Below are 18,340 nucleotides of genomic sequence, written 5' to 3' on the forward strand. Positions count from 1 at the left end.
CGAACGCGGCGCTGCGGTGCACTAGAGGGGAAACGGAAGGGCTCTGTGGGCTCCTGGGAGGGCGGCGAACTCGGTAACGTGCTCGGGCGCTAGCTGGGGTGACCCTGGCCACGGCAACGCCATGGCCGGCGGCGAGGAGCAATCGGCTCCGGTGAGAAGGCGGCTAGAGTGCGGGAACGAGCGCGGGGAGGAGGGGAAATGGAAGAGGAGCTCACAGCGAGGTCGATGAGCAGCTCGGTGGTCTCGGGGAGGCGGCGGAGGCGGCGAATCGACCGCGGCGAACTTCGGTGGCCGGCGACGGAAACGGCGATGGTGGCGGCGTTGCAGCACGTCCGGGAGGTCCGTAGCTCGACGAGGAGGTGGAGGGGGTTGTGGCGGAGCTCGGAAGCGGGTCGGGGAGGCGAGGGGAGGCCGGTGGCTACGGTGATGCCCGTCGGCGGCGGCGGTGGTTCTCAGGTGAGAGAGAGAGAGCAGGGGGAGAGGAGGAGGGCGAGGGAGAGGGAGTGAGAGCGGTGCGGAGCAGCGCGTGGCGACGTTCCGGACGTCCAGGCGTCGAGGGGGAGGACAGGAAGGCAGGTGCCGTGGCGGCACGGCGGTGCGCACGCGCCGGCCACACGCCTCTGGCCTCCTGGCGGGAGGTGGAGGACGACTGGCGTCGGCCAGTCAGCTGGGCCGAGCTACTGGGCCGATCGGTAAGTGGCCCAGGTGAGTCTCTCTCCCCTTTTATTTTTGTTTTCTAATTTTTCTGACATTTGTTTTTATTTAATAAATATATTAAATCATTTAATTTCCTTATGCCAATTTTTGCAGGAGCTAGATATATTATTCCAGAGCTCTTTTATAATTGGCATAATTTTTGGACCATATTTCATATATATAGAAATATGTTTCCAATGCAAATATTTATCGAATTAATCCAAATGGCCAAAATAAATGTCCATGAGCTCCTAAAAATATTGTTTTGATTTTTATCTCTGTCCAATATTTTCAGAGGGCAACATGAGCATTTTCTTGGACCCTTTTGGAGAAATTTTTATTTGGGTCATTTTCAAAAATGATTCTGAGGGTTCCACCAATCCTCATTTCAAATTTAAATGAAATTTAAACATGATGCACAAATGACTAGCTAGTCTAGGTCATACCAGACTAGGGATGTGACACGAAGAGGAAGACAATCCTGCCCAGCCAAGCTTCGAGCAGGCGGAGCAAGAAGATGGGAAAGTCAGCCCTAAGAAACAGGTAACAGATGGAGAATCAGAGGATGATAATTACATGCCTCTCTCCGAAGATGAAGTAAGCCTTGGCGACGAAGAATTCATTGTGGCTGAGGATCCCGTCAAGCAGGAGCACTTCAAGCGCCGGCTTATAGCCACTGCAAAAGCCTGAGGAAAAAGCAGCAACAACTTCAAGCTGATCAAGATATGCTAATGGATAGATGGAACGGGGTCCTGGCTGCCGAGGAATACGGACTCGAGCGCCTTACCAAAAGTTACCCAAAGCGCAGGTTGCTACCTCAACTCGAGGTGGAGGCATTAAAGCCCACACTACCAGCACATTATGCGGCTGACCGACCACCACGTGGCCGCGACAAAGCGGCGTACCAGCCCAAAGTCCAGTCTGCACCCCGACGCCAAACAAACAGTAACACTAATGTCACGCCCAATATGCGATACTATCCAAAAGAGACTCGATGGTCCCACCAAGGATAGAACCGCATACTGATACTCTTTTGCAAGGTGGATATCATTACATCAACATGCCATAATAGATGGGGATACATACAATAGGCATACAATGCCACACGAATACGTCATCATCATACATAAGAGCACCATCCGACTACGGATGGAACACAAACAGAAACTCAAACGTCATCCACCCTACTAGCCCAGGCTGCCGACCTGGAACCTATCCCCTAATCGAAGAAGAAGCAGAAGAAGCACTCCAAAACAAGTAAACATCGCTCTCGCGTCATGATCATCATATAAATCTGTACCTGCAACTGTTGTTGTAGTAATCTGTGAGCCACGAGGACTCAGCAGTCCCATTACCATGGGTATCAAGACTAGCAAAGCTTAACGGGTAAGGAAAGGACAAGTGGTAAGGTTGTAGTAGTGACTAAGCATGATATGGTGGCTAACGTACGCAAATAAGAGCGAGAATAGAAGCAACGGAACGGTTGTGAATCTAGCAATGATCAAGAGGTGATCCGGAACTCCTACTTACGTCAAGCATAACCCAAAACCGTGTTCACTTCCCGGACTCCGCCGAAAAGAGACCATCACGGCTACACACGCGGTTGATGCGTTTTAATTCGAATCTGGTGTCAAGTTATCTACAACCGGACATTAACAAATTCCCATCTGCCACATAACCGTGGGCACGACTCTCGAAAGTCTAAACCAGGCAGGGGTGTCCGAACTTAGCCCATCACAAGCTCTCACGGTCAATGAAGGATATTCCTTCTCACAGGAAGACCTGATCAGTCTTGGAATCCCGGTTTACAAGACATTTCGACAATGGTAAAACAAGACCAGCAAGACCGCCCGGATGTGCCGACAGATCCCGATAGGAGCTGCACATATCTCGTTCTCAGGGCACACCGGGTAAGCTAAGCATACGAGTACCAACGTAACCCAAGTTGCCAAGGGACGGTCCCGCACGGTGCTCTAGTTTAGACCAACACTCAGAGAAGCACTGGCCTGGGGGGTCAATAAAGATGACCCTCAGGCTTCGGAAACCCAAGGGAAAGAGGCTTAGGTAGACAAAGGGTAAAACCAAGGTTGGGCCTTGCTGGAGGAGTTTTATTCAAAGCGAACTATCAAGGGGGTCCCATAAATCACCCAACCGCGTAAGGAACACAAAATCAAGGAACATAACACTGGTATGACGGAAACTAGGGCAGGAAGAGTGGAACAAAACACCAGGCATAAGGCCGAGTCTTCCACCCTTTACCAAGTATATAGATGCATTAATTAAATAAGAGATATTATGATATCCCAACATAATCCCGTCCATCGTGGAGCAATCTTCAACTTCACCTGCAACTAGCAATGCTATAAGAGGGGCTGAGCAAAGCGGTAACATAGCCAAGCAACGGTTTGCTAGGAAGGGTGAAAAAGGTTAGAGGCTGACATGGCAATTTGGGAGGCTTGAAGAGCAAGTGATAGGTAGCGCAGCATAGTGATAGAACAAAGCAACTAACATAGCAATGATAGTAGTGAGATCCAGGGTAGTGGTCATATTGCCTGAATTCCCGCTAAGAAGAAGAACGAGTCCATGAAGAAGATGAAGCCACGAAGACGAACCAAGCGTAGTCGAACGAATCCTCACAATCACAACGAAACAGGAACTATCGAGAAGAAGCGCAACTGGAAAGAAGCAAAGAACATGGTAAACACACAAGCATAATCATGGCATGATGCACAATCAAGTTGATGCATGTCCGGTTTAATGAGGCATGGCATGGCAAAGTGCAACAAACCATACTACAAGTTAATTGGAGCTCAATATGCAACGAGTTGCATATTGACAAAACACCACATTGACATATTTAGTTCAATCTCGTTTAAGCTACCAAACAACATTAAATGTTATTAAACATGGCGAGGGGTGAAGCATTAGGAAACTACCTATCTAGGCAAGTTTAAATGAGGCCGGAACAACAAACAACAATTCCGGAAAATCCCCATGTGCATATTTCGAATTTGGTACCGTTCTACCCTAAAACATATTTTATTGTTGTTAAATAGTAAAATAAAGTCCACCATGATAAACTAGGCATTTTTCCACCCCATTTACATATAAAGTTTATTTAAATCCGAGCTACGGTTATTTAGTTACGAAATAAATCATTTTAGCATGGCATTTAAGCAAATTTAAACAAACAGCATTTTAAACATTTCAAACATGGATGAAAGTGGGATATTATCAAAGTACATGTAATTCCAAGCATTTTACATGTTTAACTCATTTTAATCCGATGCACGGTTATTTATATATGAGCAATGCAAGATGATGGCATTTCAGTAAATAAGAATGCATCGGAAAATGCTAAAATAAACACTCTAGAAAAAAAAAATGCACGGGCCCGAAGCAGCATTGTGCAGCGGCCCAGATGAGGATTCGGCCCATGTGGCTGTGGTGTGTGCAAAAGAAATTAAAGAACAGAGAAAAAAGGGTGTCGCGCCTAGGACTCGAACCCACGACCTCCTAGATGGAGGCGCAGAGCGCTGAACAATGCGATGCTGCTACTTTTTGGTGCAAAACAAGGGCGTGCGTGTACTTGAACCGAATCAAAGGCCAGGCCTTCTTCTTCATGGATCACAGAGGAACTGGGTGACGACGCCGGCGAGCAAGACGGCGACCTTCGCGACCACAGGCCGACAGCGGGGGTGCAGAAATAGGTCAGGGTGTGGAAACTACGTGGGAGCATGTGAACGAGAGGCTGCTTCTTGCCGGAGTCGTGAGCATGCGCGTGCTCAGGCAAGAGCAGAACAGAGGAAGTGCCGGCGCTGGGGGTCATAGGACGGCGAAGGAGCTCGTCGGAGCTGCTCTCGCAACCAAAACAGGCGACGGAGGGCGCGGATGGAAGCTACGCAACGGGGCGAACCCATTCGTATCAAACATGCAACGGGAAGTGGACGGATTCCTCGCCGACAACGGGGTTCTGCGGTGGTGCGCCTCAGGCGGCTATGGTGGATTCACGCGAGACGGGGAGGAAACGAGGGGGAAAAGTGATGCGTGGGAAGAGCGTGTTCACCACAGGCACGCGGTGCGCCTGGATCGACGCGAGGTGGTCGGAGACGGCCAGAATCGAAGGGGATGCAGATCGGCCGCAGGAAAAGAATACGAAGTAGAGGAAGAAGAGGACATCGTGGAAGAAGACGATCGTGTCATCCCTGTCCCCATCTGGCTCCTGGTCCGCTTGTAGTTGAAGAATACACCATCTTCGAGTCGACCCAGAACGAAGACGGCGACGGAGGAAGGCTATGGCTGCGGTGGAGCCATGGAAGTGCTCCGGCGCTATCGGGTGGAAGGGGCGACGGCTTTGGAGTCATGGATCTCACCTGGCGGTGGCGGAGGAAGGAAAGGGGAAACCCTAGGGCTGGCGCTAGGCTTCTTATAGGGGCGAGGCGTGGCTCGGCGAGGGTGTGACGCGTTGGCCATGTGTGCCTCGTTTGCAAAGTTACTGTGAGAGGGAGGGAGGACGTGAGGTGAAGGAAAGGTGAGGGGAAGAGGATGACATGTGGGGCCGAAGGGTTGAACTGGAGAGAAATTGCCAGCGGGAAGGCTAGGGTGGGTTGTAGGCTGCTGCTGCTGCGCGCGTCTGGGTTGGGCTCTAAAGCTGCTGGTCACTGGAAGCTGGGCTGCTGCTGCTGTCTCTCCCTTCTCCAATTTTTGTTTCTCGAATTTCTTGAGGCAGAAAACAAAGAGAAAAATCACAGGGACTTTGGAGTGGGAGTAGGCTGGAATACAAATATCTCAAGAATGCTTGAATTATGCACCATTTTAATAAATTGTCTTGGAAATTTTATAGATAGAAAAATAATTCAAGTTTGAATTAAATTCAAACTTGAGTCATTTTTTAACCCAACCAAATCAAACCCAAAAGAGATGAAAATTGACAGAGAGGTTGTTGACATGGTGTAGGTACAGAAAATAAATGAACATTTTACTCGGACAAGAAAATGCCACTTGCAATAAATGTGTGACAATTGAAAGGAAGAAGCTAGTGATGTGGTGTTGTGCTTGATGATGGTTTAGCTGGAAGGGCAAGTTGGAACAGCAAGGAAGATGAGGAGAAGGAGTTCAAAAAGATGACAAACATACAACAAATATGCACATGATAAATATGCACACTACAAAGATGATCATGATGCAAATGCAACAACAATGACAAATGCAATATCCCAGCATATAGCATATAACAAAGTGATATGAACGTGGCAAACAAACAAAGGTGGCACAAACAATATAATAAAATATGAACATGATGCAAGAAGCAAAAATGACAAGGCGCTCAATATGATCATGGCATAACATATAGGAATGAAATATGCAAAACAATTATGATAATGCAACAAACATAATAAACACATGTCAACAACTAAAATAAATGGAAGGGCAACTGAAGCGTCGGTCTCGGGGCGTTACAACTAAGGCCCGGGGTTCCACGCATGACCCGCGAGACAAATTGGAAAGCAAAGCAGGACAATCAAGACCAATCTACGGATCACGGGTGCACGCCCCAACGCGTGACGAGGACTGTCACGCCGGATACACTAACAAATCCCAGAAGGGTTTAAACCCGTGAACATTGAATCATATGATGGTACCACTAACCCCGTGGTATGGATAGAAGATTTTTTCCTCCATATTCACATGGCCCGCGGAGATGGTCTACACGCTGTCAAGTACCTCCTAATAAAACTCAAGGTACCGGCTCGACATTGGCTGAATAGCTAGCCGGCAAACTCCATCGGGATTTGGGAGAACCTAGCCGATGCATTCCTTGACAACTTCTAGGGCACTTATGTGCGACCACCGGATGCTGATGATTTAAGTCACATAACCCAACAGCCCAGAGAGTCAGCCAGGAAATTTTGGAGACGGTTCCTAACCAAAAAGAACCAAATGGTTGACTGTCCGGACGCCCAAGCCCTAGCGGCCTTTAAGCATAACATCTGTGACGAGTGGCTTGCCCGACATCTCGACCAAGAAAATCCAAAGTCCATGGCAGCCCTCACAACACTCATGACCCGCTTTTGTGCGGGCGAGGATAGCTGGTTGGCTCATAGCAACAACATAGCAAGAATCCTGGCACATTGAAAGCCAAGGATAGCAATGACAAACCACGGCACAACAAACACAAGCGCCGCAAAAACGGTGATAGTACCAAAGACACATCAGTCAATGCCACATTCAGTGGCTCCAAGTCCGGTCAGCAGAAAAAGTCATTCAACAAAAACAATTCAGGCCAGTCTAGTTTGGACCGCATACTCGACCGTCCATGCCAAATTCATGGCACCCCAGGAACACCAGCCAACCACGCCAACAGAGAATGCTGGGTCTTCAGACAAGCCGGCAGGTCAGATGCAGAAAACAAGGGGAAGGGGTCTCAAAGCGACGATGATGACAAGGATCCCCAATCACCGAATATAGGAGGACAGAAGAAATTCCCTCCCTAGGTGAAAAAGCTAAATATGATATGCACAAGCCACATTCCCAAGTGGAAACGTGCACTAAGGGAAGTCTATACAATGGAGCCAGTCGACCCAAAGTTTAACCCATGGTCCTCTTGCCTGATCACTTTCGATCGCAGGGACCATCCTACCAGTATCCGTCATGGCGGTTTAGCCGCACTGGTCCTTGACCCCATCATTGATGGATTCCACCTAACACGAGTCCTTATGGATGGAGGCAGCATCCTGAACCTGCTATACCAGGATACAGTGCGCAAAATGGGCATCAACCCCTCAAGGATCAAGCCCACAAAAACCACCTTCAAAGGTGTCATACTAGGTGTAGTGGCATGTTGCACGGGCTCAATCACACTGGAAGTGGTCTTCGGATCTCCGGACAATCACCGTACCGAAGATTTAGTCTTCGACATCGTCCCCTTTTGTAGTGACCATCAGGCACTGCTTGGATGAACCGCGTTTGCTTGATTCAACGCGGTGCCACATTATGCCTACCATAAATTAAAGATGCCCGGTCCGCGCGATGTCATCACGGTTAATGGCAGGTCCAAACTTCCCCTCACGGTTAATATAGCAAGAGCAACGGATGGCACCTTCCATTCGAACTTCGAGTCGACGGCCAAGCTCCCGGACACCGCCAAAGGAGTCCGAACTACTGCGCAGCACGATGGCCCGGCTCGCCCAGAGCTTAATTAAAAACACTCCAGAAAAAGATAATACAAGCCACATACCGTGGCTCAACAACTCTATGGAGCAAAACCATTTCTTGCATTTTCTTTGCAGGCCCACCTTTACGTACGCCATGATGGATGGCGTGGAAACAGTTCAAACGCGTAAGGGAATCCCTAGATATTCCCCTCTATGATCATCCGACTGCGCCCCGGATCCGAACACAACTTCCTCACGCCTGGTATCAGCAGGTTCTGCAATCATATTTCTTTTTATCACATCATATGTACTCATACGCATTGACGTATCATTCAAATACAACATGTGGATTTATGTGATACTCATCTGCTGCTATTTCTTACTTAAAACTCTTTTGTTAAAAGGCGGCTGCTTATCGCGATATGCCTTAAAATGCCAGGGGCTTCATCACGCCCATACTAGGGCAAAAAAGTCCGAACACCTTCACGGCAGTTCGGCACCCCGAACTTATAGCATTATATGCATCAGCTCCGAATCATGTCTTGGGTCAATAGTTGGGTTTGCCCGACTCCTATGTTTTGCTACCTTATGTTCCGCTATATCGGCTAAGGTAGCACTGGGAGAACTACTACGATTGTGTCCTAGTTCTTCCGGACGAGCACCTCAGTAGAGAGAGCCGAAAACTGACTGTCATGATGTAGCGAGAGCTGGTCAGCTGTTCGAGAGGTTCGAAAATCTTTAAGGATTTCCTCCGCATAATGCCACAACCAATGCAGCGTGCAATGGATCGGCCCTTTCCGATCAGGCGCTTATAGAGCCCCTCGTACGGTCTTCCGAACACCAGGGATTGCACCTATGTTCCTTGTAAAAACTCCTATGGCTAAGTGAGAGCGATAAAGCCCTATAGTCCGATTGCCTGGTTTGCAGTGTTGAACACCTCCTTTTGGGACCCAAGACTAGGATAAAGAGTGCTCAGGTTTATCCCGAACACCCCCGTACTCACTACGTGGGGGCGGAAGCCGACGACTGGCCGACTCTCAGGATTAGTATATAAAACAGCTGTACAGGAGGAAAAGCTTTCGAACAACAAGCAATAAATAATAGAAAATGAACTTGATCAAATATTACAAAGGACAAACATGACTGTATTCATTGGAATATAAGGTCCTTGGTGTATTGCTCTGCCGCAAGGTGGGCTCCTTTCAAGACACCTTCATAATACAGCTCAGGTTTGCGGTGCTCCTTTCCCTTTAGCGGTCCCTAAGTCATCAGCTTTTCTGCATCCATCTTTTCCCAATGCACCTTTGCATGGGCGAAGGCCATTCGCGCACCTTTTATGCAGACCGACCGCTTGATGACTTCGAGTCGATGGCAGGCACTCACAAGCCGCTTCACGAGCCCGAAGTAACTGCTCGGAATCAGCTCAGCGGGCCACAGCCGGATAATTAAATCCTTCATGGCTAGCTCGGCCGCCTTATGCAGTTCGACGAGCTGCTTTAGTTGGTTGGAAAAAGGCACCGGATAATCCAGCGCTAGATACTGCATCCAGAAGAGCTTATCCGCAGTATTCCACTCTTCGGCTCGGTAGAATTGGGCGGCATCAGATATGTTGTGTGGCAGCTCCGCAAATACCCTTGGAGAAATCAACATTCAAGCCATCAAACTTGATTTCTCCCCTCAAATACCCGCTTCGTATAGAAAATGCCTTACCAGCCGCAATCTTCCTCGCCCCCTGGATTTCCTTCAGGTCACCTTGGGCTTCCCCCTCGGAATCACTGGCGGCTTGGCGAGCCTGGGAGAGTTCGGATTCTTTCTCTGATAAGCTCTGCTCCAAGGTCTCACATTTCTTCACGGCATCCTGAAGCTGCCGCTCAGCTTCAATAACTCTGGCCTCGTGCTTGTCACGGAGAGCATGTTCTAAGGCTGCCTTCTTCTCGGCTTCGGCCATAGCCTTCTTAAGAGCCTCAATTTCGGCCATCTCCCCTAGAGCACATTATAAAAATATTTTCATCATGCACACTTATTCATTTGTGCTAAATAAACAAGGTTTCTGCATACCTTGGTTATCCTCTAGCTGCTTCTTCACTGGGCCAAGTTCTCCTTCTGCTCACTCCAGACTATGCCGCAGTCCGGATACTTCCGCAGCATGAGAGGCGGCAGTCGCTATAGACGTCTGCTGATTAAAAAGAGTGATGGATGTTATGAAGTGAGTCTCCTATGAACAAAAATTTTATCGTTTGTCCGGGGCTGCCACCTATACCATAACACTCTTCTAAACCTCATACAACATACCTCAAAGCGTCTTATGAGGCTGATATAGGATTCATTCAGTCCACTCTCAGCAGACTAAATTTTCTCAATCACCGCACCCATAAGGGCACGGCGGTCATCAAAGCTGGAGGCACCCTTCAGCGCCACCAATAAAGCATCCGGCACCTCTGGTTGGAGAGAGGTTGCCGGTGGACCAGACATGCCTCCTCCAGCTGATAGAGGCCGCCTGCCTAACCCTGGCCCTTATCGGTCTCCAGAATCATGTCCGGCTGGGAGCCGGATTCCAGATAAACCCCGCCGTCAACGTCCACGGGAATCTTCTCTCCCATGTGTCCGGACCCAGAGGTCTGGCCTCCTGGCGCCCCATTTACGACCTTCCCTCCCCCTCCGTGGCCTGGGTCCTTCTGGGACGAAACATCAGTTTCCTTCGTATGTTTGGGGGAGGAGGCCTTCGGGGGTGTCCCGCTCTCCATTGCATCCGAACCTAGCAAATCCTACGACGAGGATTGTTCGGCGCGGGACCTCGCCGGAAGAAGTACGGCTCAGATTCAAATATCATGCCATGACTAGTCTGGACACGTGAGCTTGTTCGGATTTTATACTCATGAGTTTACCAGGGGCTTGGCCCTCGGATCCCACTCTAGGCTTTTATCGGCAGCGGCAGTGGACTCCTCTGGAAGGGGAGTTTTTCACCTCTTAGGCGACTCGGCCACCAAGGATGTGGAGCCGTCCTTTTCTTTCTTCCCCCGGCAGGGGATTCGCCTCCTTCCTCCTCCTCATCCTCTTTAGAGGAAGAATGGGCATTGGAGTCTGCGGATCTTGTGTCCGAAGCACCACGGCGACAGAGGCCGCCCCTGGTTTTCTTGGCCTCCTTTCTGGCTTTCTTCTTCGGCGCCTTGTAAGGTGCCGGGACCAGCATCTTTGTCAGAAGTGGGTCGGCCAGTTCTTTTGGCAGTGGGGCCGGACAGTAGATCCGCCCCGCCTTCTTCGCCCAGCCCTAGGAGATTTAGGGGAACACATTAGGCATTTCCTAAGGATATGTGAATAAAACATATGAATTGTCAACATACAATCACTTACCGAACTTGCAGGGCGGGACAGTTGGTACCCGCGGTCCTCGGCGGAGTCCGGCCATGATTTGCTGGGCTTGAAAAGCACCTTCCAGATGTCCTTCTGCGAGGATTCAAAGAGTTCTAGCAAGGTATGGTGCTTGGCCGAGTCGAACTCCCATAGATTGCAAGCCCGGTGTTGACAAGGTAGAATTCGGCGAGCTAACATCACCTAGACTACATCGACGAGCTTGATGTTCTTGTCTTCCATGTCTTGGACGCGCGTTTGGAGCTCTGATAGATCGTCAGACGAAGCCCAGTTCAGGCCCTTCTTGGGCCAGGACGTAAGTCATAGGGGGGCTCCGGATCTGAACTCTGGAGCAACGGCCCATTCCTTGCCGCGCGGCTTGGTGATGTAAAACCACTGCTGCTACCACTCCTTGACGGAATCATTGGAAGTACCTGTTGGCCATGTAATGTTGGGCATCTTGCTCACCATCGCGCCTCCGCATTAGGCATGCTCGCCGCTCACTACCTTGGGCTTCACGTTAAAAACCTTCAGCCATAAGCCAAAGTCTAGCGGGATGCGGAGAAAGGCCTCACACATGACGATGAATGTCGAGATATTGAGGAAGGAATTTGGGGATAGATCATGAAAATCAATCCCGTAATAATACATAATGTCGCGAACGAACAATGAAGGGGAAACCCAAGCCCGCGGACAAAATGAGGGAGGAATACCACCCTCTCGTGGGGTTTTGGAGTGGGGATGATCTGTCCCGCCGTCGGAAGACGGTGGCCAATTCTTTTGGCCAAATACCCGGCCCCCCGAAGCCTTTTGATATCCTTCTCCCGGATGATAGAGGCCATCCACTTGCCTCCTGCTCCTGATCCGAACATTTTCGGGAAGCCTTTTTGGGTGGAGAAGAGGAGCGCTTGGGCACTAGGGCTCGAGCGAAAAGGATTGGATGAGCAGAGGAGGGCGTGGGTGAGAAAGGGAGTTCTTATCCCCTTATAAAGGTAGCAGATCTCCTGCGCCTCCCCACTTGCCCGCTAAAAACGCTTATTCCCCAAGTGCCACGATTGATGGCATGGTTGGGTTACCCACACCCGTATTGATGAGAATCCCATGATAAGGGGACACGATCTCTGCTTAGACAAGACATGCCAATAAAGCGGCGTCACGATATGTGCGGTGGTAGGTGGAGAAAAACGGTTCAAATGATTACCGGACCGTGGCGTGATGCTATAAAAAGCTGTCGGCCGATTGGATTTGTGGGATATTGTGCTCTCTACGGTGGTATGTGGAATCTGTTTTGCAGAGCCAGACATGATTCTCGTGTTCGAAATCTTCTATGGAGTATTCGGAGATGGAACCCGCCTTGCAATACCGAAGACAATCTGCACGCCGGACTCATCGTTATTGAAGTCTGGTTCAAGGGTTACTGAGGGAGTCCGAGATTAAGGGGTCATTGGACAGCCGGACTATATACTTTGGCCAGACTGTTGGACTATGAAGATACAAGATTGAAGACTTCATCCCGTGTCCGGATGGGACTCTCCTTTGTGTGGAAGGCAAGCTTGGCAATTCGGATATGTAGATCTCCTTCTCTGTAACCGACTCTGTGTAACCCTAGCCCCCTCCAGTGTCTATATAAACCGGAGGGTTTAGTCCGTAGGACAACAACAACCATAATCATAGGCTAGCTTCTAGGGTTTAGCCTCTACGATCTCGTGGTAGATCAACTCTTTTAATACTCATATCATCAAGATCAATCTAGCAGGAAGTAGGGTATTACGTCCATCAAGAGAGCCCGAACCTGGGTAAAACATTGTGTCCCCTACCTCCTATTACCATTAGCCTTAGACGCACAGTTCGGGACCCCCTACCCGAGATCCGCCGGTTTTGACACCGACAGTCCTGCCAGTTTTTCTAGGAGGTTCATTAAGGACTTTTCTAAAATCTCTAGGCTCTGACTAATTTATTGCAAAAAGATATTCCTTTTGTCTTTAATGATGATTGTGTAGAAGAATTTGAAATACTTAAGAAAGCTTTGATCACTGCACCTATTGTTCAGCCCTGATTGGAATTTACCCTTTGAAATTATGTGTGATGCTAGTGATGATGATGTAGGTGGTGTTCTAGGGCAAAGAGATGATAAGAAATTAAATGTTATCCAGTATGCTAGTAAAACTCTTGACACTGCCCAGAGAAATTATGACACTACTAAAAAAGAATTCTTAGCAGTTGTATTTGCTTCTGATAAGTTCACACCTTATATTGTTGATTCTAAAGTTACTATTCACAATGATCATGCCGCTATTAATATCTTATGGAAAAGAAAGATGCTAAGCCTAGACTTACTAGATGGGTTCTCTTGCTCCAAGAATTTGATTTACATATTATTGATAGAAAGGGAATTGAGAACCCCATTGCAGACAACTTGTCTAGGTTAGAGAATGTTCTTGATGACCCACTACCTATTGATGATAGCTTTCCTGATGAACAATTAGGGGTCATTAATGCTTCTCGTACTGCTCCATGGTATGTTGATTATGCTAATTACATTGTTGCTAAATTTATACCACCTAGTTTCACATACCAGCGAAAGAAAAAGTTATTTTATGATTTAAGACATTACTTCTGGGATGACCCACACATTTATAAAGGAGTAGATGGTGTTATTAGACGTTGTGTACCTGAGCATGAATAGGAATAGATCCTACACAAGTGTCACTCCGAACCATATGGAGGACACCACGCTGGAGATAGAACTGCACATAAGGTATTGCAATCCGGTTTTTATTGGCCTACACTCTTCAAAGATGCCCGTAAGTTTGTCTTGTCTTGTGATGAATGTTAAAGAATGGGTAATATTAGTAGACGTCAAGAAATGCCTATGAAGTATTCTCTTGTTATTGAACCATTTGATGTTTGGGGCTTTGATTATATGGGACCTTTTCCTGCCTCTAATGGATATACACATATTTTAGTTGTTGTTGATTACGTTACTAAGTGGGTAGAAGCTATTCCAACTAGTAGTGCTCATCATAACACCTCAATTAAGATGCTTAAAGAAGTTATTTTTCCGAGGTTTGGAGTCCCAAGATACTTAATGACTGATGGTGGTTCACATTTTATTCATGGTGCTTTTCGTAAAATGCTTGCTGAGTATGACATTAATCATAGAGTTGCATCCCCTTATCACCTGCAGTCTAGTGGCCAAGTAGAGTTGAGTAATACAGAGCTCAAATTAATTTTGCAAAAGACTGTTAATAGATCTGTAAAGAGTTAGAAACTTGAGATGCATTATGGGCCTATAGAACTGCATATAAAAATCCTATGGGTATGTCTCCATATAAGATGGTTTATGGAAAAGCATGTCACTTACCTCTCGAACTTGAACATAAAGCATATTGGGCCATTAAAGATCTCAACTATGATTTCAAACTTGCCAGAGAGAAGAGGTTATTTGATATTAGCTCACTTGATGAATGGAGAACCCAAGCATATGAGAATGCCAAGCTGTTCAAAGAAAAAGTTAAAAGATGGCATGACAAAAGAATACAAAAGCGTGAGTTTAACGTAGGTGATTATGTGTTGCTATTCAACTCTCGTTTAAGATTTTTTGCAGGAAAGCTTCTCTGTAAATGGGAAGGTCCTTAAGTTATCAAGGAGCTCTATCGTTCCGGTGCCTTAAAAATCAACAACTTTGAAGGCACAAGTCCGAGGGTGGTGAATGGTCAAAGAATCAAACATTATATCTTAGGTAATCCTATAAATGTTGAAACTAATATTATTGAAACCGTAACCCCGGAGGAATACATAAGGGACACTCTCCAGAATGTTTCAGACTCCGAAAAGGAATAGGTATGTGGTACAGTAAGTAAACCGACTCCAAAACAGTTATAATGGCAATTTTTCACCGTTTTGGAATATTTAAGAATTTTGGGAAGCAAGAAGTAATCCGGGAAGGACACGAGGCCTCCACGAGGGCGGAGGGCGCGCCCACCCTTACTGGGCGTTCCCCCCTGCCTCGTGGGCACTTTGTGTGCCTCCCGGACTTTGTTTTCTTGCACGTTACTTCTTTTGGTCAGTAAAAATTCATTATATAATCTCCCGAAGGTTTTGACCACCGTATCATGCAAAAAACTTCTGTTTTTCTTTCGAGGTGTTTTTCTGACAGATCTAGAGCACCATGATGTCTCCAAGCGCTCGGAAGGACAAGTTTTTCGAGAGGGTTATCAACCCCTATCTTGCGGAGGTGCTGCAACACCCTCAAACCATTGAGATGCGTGGGGGGTGCTGCACATCCGCGATGTGGAGGGACCAAGGCATACCGGAAGCATGGAGAAAAAGCTTGAAGCTATGGAACAACAAGTTTTCAAGTGCCAAGGGATGGTGGAGCGTGGACTCAATGCCAACCAGATGATGATCGCGGGATTCACCAACAACCACGAGCAAGACGCCAAGAACATTGGGTATACTGAGGGAGTCCTGGATTAGTGGGTATCCGGATAGCTGGACTATATACCTTGGCCAGACTATTGGGCCATGAAGATACAAGACTCAAGACTTCGCACCGTGTCCGGATGGGACTCTCCTTTGCGTGGAAGACAAGCTTGATGATTAGGATATTGGATTTCCTTCTTTGTAACCGACTCTGTGTAAACCCTAGCCCCTCCGGTGTTTATATAAACCGGAGGGTTTAGTCCTTATAGACAATCACAATCATCATAGGCTAGCTTCTAGGGTTTAGCCTCTACAATCTTGTGGTAGATCAACTCTTGTAATACTTATATCATCAAGATCAATCAAGCAGGTAGTAGGGTTTTACCACCGTCGAGAGGGCCCGAACCTGGGTTAAACATCGTGTCCCTTGCCTCCCGTTACCGTTAGCCTAAGACGCACAGATCAGGACCCCCTACCTGAGATCCGCCGGTTTTGACACCAACATTGGTGCTTTCATTGAGAGTTCCTCTGTGTCGTCGCTGCAAGGCTCGATGGCTCCTTCAATCATCAACAACATGGTCCAGGGTGAGACTTTTCTCCCCTGACACATCTTCGTGTTCGGCAGCTTCGCACTGCGGGCCAATTCGCTTGGCCATCTAGAGTAGATCGACAGCTAAGCCCCTGGCCATCAGGTCAGGTTCAGAAACTTGAACTACACGGCCGATATCCATGGAGACTTGATCTTCGATGGATTCATGCCTATGCCAGGAGCGCCGAACAGTCACCACGAGCACGGCTCAGACCCGTTGTCAGATAATACTCGGGATATCGCACCCGCAGGAGCTCCGGACCTAAATCCGGGGCAAGTTGCATCGTCCGAGGATGGGTTGATGGACCCCGCCCCGGAGGCCACACACTCATCTACGGTAGAGCCAAACACAGACTTCACCCCCAAGGAAGCCTGTGGCGCCCGACCCCCGGGCTCAAGTCCGGTTGTGGGTTCCAGTCTGCGCATCCCCGAGCCCACCGAATTTGGTTGGGCTCCGGTAATGGAGTTCACCACTGCGGATATTTTCCAGCACTCGCCCTTTGGCGACAAGCTGAACTTGTTAAAGTCTCTCTCTTTGTTAGGAGACTCTTGGCCGAACTATGTCTGGCTTGAGTGGGGAGCAGGCGATGAGGGAATTCGTTGCCCAACCACCACCCACTTCATTGCCACGGTCGATGATTTGACGGGCGTGCTTGTTTTCGACTCTAAAGACATCGACGGTGTGGACAATGATGTAGGAGAAGAACAGGAACCACCGTCCACGGGGCGGTGGAGAGCCACCTCCTCATATGATATATAAATGGTGGACACTCCAAAAGAAACCAATGGCGATGAGGCAATGGAGAATAACCCCTCAAGGAAGAAAGCAAAGCATCGGCGTCGTCGGCGCTGCTCCAAGCCCCGCCATAGCAATACCGGCACAGGAGACGAAAACAATCCTGATGGTGCCGAAGATGAATACAACCCCGATCAGCCTACCTTCGAGCAGGCCGAACAGGAAGACGGGCAGGTCAGCCCAGACGAACAGGCGATGGACGGATACCCGGAGGAGGACAACTACATGCTCCCCTCCGAAGACGAGATTAGCCTCGGCGATGACGAGTTCGGCGTGCCTGAGGACCCCGTAGAGCAGGAGCGCTTCAAGCGACGGCTTATGGCCACTGCGAGGAGCCTGAAAAAGAAGCAACAGCAGCTCCAAGCTGATCAAGACCTGCTGACAGACAGATGGACTGAAGTCCTGGCAGCCGAGGAATATGGACTCGAGCGCCACACGGCTGACCGGCCACCTCATGGCCGAGATAAAACGGCTTATCAGCCCGAATACCAGCCTGCACCCTATGCCAATACACTACGACCCGGGGCGATAGGAAGGACCTGCAAGATATACTGGAAAACAAGGCAGGACAGCCAAGATCAATCTACGGATCGCGGGGGTGCGCCACAACACGTGACGATGACCGTCACGCCGGATACACTATCGACAAGTCCAGCCGGGCCGGACATATATAGCCAACCAGACGCATTCGAACTGCGTAGCCACATAGCCCAACATAGAGGCGCCGCACATCCCCTCTACTTCAATGATGAAGTGATGGATCACGAATTCCCAGAACGGTTTAAGCCCGTAAACATCGAATCATACGATGGCAGAACAGACCTTGCGGTATGGATCGAAGATTTCCTTCTCCACATTCACATGGCGCACGGTGACGATCTACACGCCATCAAGTATCTTCCCCTTAAACTCAAAGGACCGGCCCGGCACTGGCTAAATAGCCTGCCGGCAAATACCATTGGCAGTTGGGAAAACCTGGAGGACGCGTTCGTCGACAACTTCCATGGCACGTACGTACGACCACCGGACGCTGATGACTTGAGTCACATTACCCAATAGCCCGGAGAGTCAGCCAGGAAATTTTGGACTCGGTTCCTAACTAAAAAGAACCAAATTGTCGACTGTCTGGACACCGAAGTCCTGGTGGCCTTTAAGCATAATATCCGCGACGAGTGGCTCGCCCGACACCTCGGCCAGGAGAAACCAAAGTCCATGGCGGCCCTCACAACACTCATGGCCCACTTTTGCATGGGCGAAGACAGCTGGCTGGCTCGCAGTAGCACAACGCCAATACATTCTGGCACTTTAGATGTCCGCGACAATAACGTCAAG

The sequence above is a fragment of the Triticum aestivum genome, chromosome 3B (assembly GCF_018294505.1).
Source record: "Triticum aestivum cultivar Chinese Spring chromosome 3B, IWGSC CS RefSeq v2.1, whole genome shotgun sequence".
Lineage (NCBI taxonomy): Eukaryota > Viridiplantae > Streptophyta > Magnoliopsida > Poales > Poaceae > Triticum > Triticum aestivum.